Consider the following 6,088-nt stretch of genomic DNA (forward strand, 5'->3'; position numbering starts at 1 on the left):
CCTTAGGTACAAAAGCGTATAAATCATACAGAATGCGTTCTTTTGAAAATGTAAAAATGCAAAATGTTTTGTGTGATGGGTAGGTTTAGGGGTAGGGTAAGGGGATAGAATACACAATTTGTACAGTATAAAAACCATTATGTCTATGGCTATAAACTATTGACTCTCTCTTTTCCAGACACAGTTGCTCCCCTGCGCTTAAAGAAGATTAAAGAAAATAGTTCAATGCCATGGTACAATGAGCACACACACACACACACACACACACACACACACACACACACACACACACAAACACTCGGCCCCTTAAAACAGCAGCCAGAAAAATGGAGCGCAGCTGGAAGAAAACAAAACTAGAGGTATTTCGTAATTCGTGGAAAGAGCGCATGATCGCATACAGAAAGGCCATAAAAAATGCTAGATCTGCTTATTTCTCAACTCTCTTGGAAGAAAACAAACACAACCCGAGGTATTTATTCGATACAGTGGCTAAATTTACCAAAAATAAAGCTTCAACTTCTGATGATTGTAAACAGCACAGCAGTAATGACTTTATGAACTTCTTCACATGTAAGATTGATAATATTAGGAAGAAAATTATAACCATGCAGCGTCGACAACAGTATCACATCAGACAGAGCATTGTAGTGTCACTGAGGAAAAATTACACTCTATAGGAGAAGAAAACACACACACACACACACACACACACACACACACACACACACACACACACACACACACACACACACACACACACACACACACACACACACACACACACACACACACACACACACACACTCATTCACTGCTATAGGAGAAGAAGAATTGGCTAAACTCGTTATTTAAGTCTATTAAAAGAGATGCTACCAGAGGTCATAGATCCTCTTCTTAATATCATTCATTCATCTTTGTCATTAGGATATGTACCGAAAACTTTTAAGTTGGCTATTATTAAACCACTTATTTAAAAAAAACACAACTTGATCCTACAGAATTAGTTAATTACAGGCCAATCTCAAATCTACCCTTTCTGGCAAAAATACTTGAAAAGGCAGTGTCTTCACAATTATGTTCCTTTTTAGAAAGAAATGGTATCTGTGAGGATTTCCAGTCAGGATTTAGACCGTATCATAGCACTGAGACTGCTCTCGTCAGAGTTACACATGATTTACTCTTATCATCCGATCGTGGCTGTATCTCTCTATTAGTGTTACTCGATCTTAGCGCTGCATTCGATACTATCGACCACAACATTCTTTTGAATAGACTCGAAAATTATGTAGGTATTAGTGGAATTGCTTTGTCATGGTTTAAATCATACCTATGTGACCGTTATCAGTTTGTAGCAGTAAATGAAGAGATGTCACACCGATCGCAAGTTCAGTATGGAGTACCACAAGGCTCAGTGCTAGGACCGCTACTCTTCACCCTGTACATGCTACCACTGGGAGATATCATTAGGAAGCATGGCGTTAGTTTTCATTGTTATGCTGACGATACTCAGCTCTATATTTCTTCACGCCCTGAAGAAACTTACCAATTCACAAAATTAAGAGCTGCAGAATGCAGAGCTGATATAAAACATTGGATGACCAGTAATTTCCTGCAACTCAATTCAGAAAAAACTTAATTTTTAATTATTGGACAAAAAAGCTCCACAAGTAGTGACCTAGAATACTGTCTAACACTTGATGGCTGTTCTGTCCAGTCCTCGTGGTCAGTGAGGAACCTGGCTGTGCTCTTTGATACCAATCTTTTTTTATCCCGAGGTTTACTGCAGTCAGCCGGATCTGGGCCGGATCCAGTTCAGATGGTGGACCTGCGCCCAGAGAAGACCAACACATGACCAACACATGACCAACACATGACCAACTCATGACCAACACATGACCAACACATGACAAACTCATGACCAACACATGACCAACTCATGACCAACACATGACCAACTCATGACCAACTCATGACCAACACATGACCAACTCATGACCAACACATGACCAACTCATGACCAACTCATGACCAACTCATGACCAACTCATGACCAACACATGACCAACTCATGACCAACACATGACCAACTCATGACCAACTCATGACCAACACATGACCAACTCATGACCAACTCATGACCAACTCATGACCAACTCATGACCAACACATGACCAACTCATGACCAACTCATGACCAACTCATGACCAACTCATGACTAACACATGACCAACACATGACCAACTCATGACCAACTCATGACCAACTCATGACCAACACATGACCAACTCATGACCAACTCATGACCAACACATGACCAACTCATGACCAACTCATGACCAACTCATGACCAACTCATGACCAACACATGACCAACTCATGACCAACTCATGACCAACTCATGACCAACACATGACCAACTCATGACCAACTCATGACCAACTCATGACCAACACATGACCAACTCATGACCAACACATGACCAACTCATGACCAACTCATGACCAACTCATGACCAACACATGACCAACTCATGACCAACACATGACCAACTCATGACCAACTCATGACCAACACATGACCAACTCATGACCAACACATGACCAACTCATGACCAACTCATGACCAACTCATGACCAACACATGACCAACTCATGACCAACTCATGACCAACTCATGACCAACTCATGACCAACACATGACCAACTCATGACCAACTCATGACCAACTCATGACCAACTCATGACCAACACATGACCAACACATGATCAACACATGACCAACACATGACCAACTCATGACCAACTCATGACCAACACATGACCAACTCATGACCAACACATGACCAACTCATGACCAACACATGACCAACTCATGACCAACTCATGACCAACACATGACCAACACATGACCAACTCATGACCAACACATGACCAACTCATGACCAACACATGACCAACTCATGACCAACTCATGACCAACACATGACCAACTCATGACCAACACATGACCAACACATGACCAACACATGACCAACACATGACCAACTCATGACCAACACATGACCAACACATGACCAACACATGACCAACTCATGACCAACTCATGACCAACACATGACCAACACATGACCAACACATGACCAACTCATGACCAACACATGACCAACACATGACCAACACATGACCAACACATGACCAACTCATGACCAACACATGACCAACACATGACCAACTCATGACCAACACATGACCAACACATGACCAACACATGACCAACTCATGACCAACACATGACCAACTCATGACCAACACATGACCAACACATGACCAACTCATGACCAACACATGACCAACACATGACCAACTCATGACCAACACATGACCAACACATGACCAACACATGACCAACTCATGACCAACACATGACCAACACATGACCAACACATGACCAACTCATGACCAACTCATGACCAACACATGACCAACACATGACCAACTCATGACCAACACATGACCAACACATGACCAACACATGACCAACTCATGACCAACACATGACCAACTCATGACCAACTCATGACCAACACATGACCAACTCATGACCAACACATGACCAACACATGACCAACACATGATCAACACATGACCAACACATGACCAACACATGATCAACACATGACCAACTCATGACCAACTCATGACCAACACATGACCAACTCATGACCAACACATGACCAACTCATGACCAACTCATGACCAACACATGACCAACACATGACCAACTCATGACCAACACATGACCAACTCATGACCAACACATGACCAACTCATGACCAACTCATGACCAACACATGACCAACTCATGACCAACACATGACCAACACATGACCAACACATGACCAACACATGACCAACTCATGACCAACACATGACCAACACATGACCAACACATGACCAACTCATGACCAACTCATGACCAACACATGACCAACTCATGACCAACTCATGACCAACACATGACCAACTCATGACCAACTCATGACCAACACATGACCAACTCATGACCAACTCATGACCAACACATGACCAACTCATGACCAACACATGACCAACTCATGACCAACACATGACCAACTCATGACCAACTCATGACCAACACATGACCAACTCATGACCAACACATGACCAACTCATGACCAACACATGACCAACACATGACCAACTCATGACCAACACATGACCAACACATGACCAACACATGACCAACTCATGACCAACTCATGACCAACACATGACCAACTCATGACCAACTCATGACCAACACATGACCAACTCATGACCAACTCATGACCAACACATGACCAACTCATGACCAACACATGACGAACACATGACCAACACATGACCAACTCATGACCAACTCATGACCAACTCATGACCAACTCATGACCAACACATGACCAACTCATGACCAACTCATGACCAACACATGACCAACTCATGACCAACTCATGACCAACTCATGACCAACACATGACCAACTCATGACCAACACATGACCAACTCATGACCAACTCATGACCAACTCATGACCAACACATGACCAACTCATGACCAACTCATGACCAACTCATGACCAACACATGACCAACTCATGACCAACTCATGACCAACTCATGACCAACTCATGACCAACTCATGACCAACACATGACCAACTCATGACCAACACATGACCAACTCATGACCAACTCATGACCAACACATGACCAACTCATGACCAACACATGACCAACTCATGACCAACTCATGACCAACTCATGACCAACACATGACCAACTCATGACCAACTCATGACCAACTCATGACCAACTCATGACCAACACATGACCAACTCATGACCAACTCATGACCAACTCATGACCAACACATGACCAACACATGACCAACTCATGACCAACTCATGACCAACACATGACCAACTCATGACCAACACATGACCAACTCATGACCAACTCATGACCAACACATGACCAACACATGACCAACTCATGACCAACACATGACCAACTCATGACCAACACATGACCAACTCATGACCAACACATGACCAACTCATGACCAACACATGACCAACACATGACCAACACATGACCAACACATGACCAACTCATGACCAACACATGACCAACACATGACCAACACATGACCAACTCATGACCAACTCATGACCAACACATGACCAACTCATGACCAACTCATGACCAACACATGACCAACTCATGACCAACTCATGACCAACACATGACCAACTCATGACCAACTCATGACCAACACATGACCAACTCATGACCAACACATGACCAACTCATGACCAACACATGACCAACTCATGACCAACTCATGACCAACACATGACCAACTCATGACCAACACATGACCAACTCATGACCAACACATGACCAACACATGACCAATACATGACCAACTCATGACCAACTCATGACTAACACATGACCAACTCATGACCAACTCATGACCAACACATGACCAACTCATGACCAACACATGACCAACTCATGACCAACACATGACCAACACATGACCAACACATGACCAACTCATGACCAACACATGACCAACTCATGACCAACACATGACCAACTCATGACCAACACATGACCAACACATGACCAACACATGACCAACGCATGACCAACACATGACCAACACAAGACCAACACATGACCAACACAAGACCAACACATGACCAACACATGACCAACACATGACCAACACATGACCAACTCATGACCAACTCATGACCAACTCATGACCAACTCATGACCAACACATGACCAACTCATGACCAACACATGACCAACGCATGACCAACACATGACCAACACAAGACCAACACATGACCAACACATGACCAACACATGACCAACACATGACCAACACATGACCAACTCATGACCAACACATGACCAACACAAGACCAACACATGACCAACACATGACCAACTCATGACCAACACATGACCAACTCATGACCAACACATGACCAACACATGACCAACACATGAC

This window comes from Gobio gobio, assembly GCF_949357685.1.
Source record: "Gobio gobio genome assembly, chromosome: 25".
Taxonomy (NCBI): Eukaryota; Metazoa; Chordata; class Actinopteri; order Cypriniformes; family Gobionidae; genus Gobio; species Gobio gobio.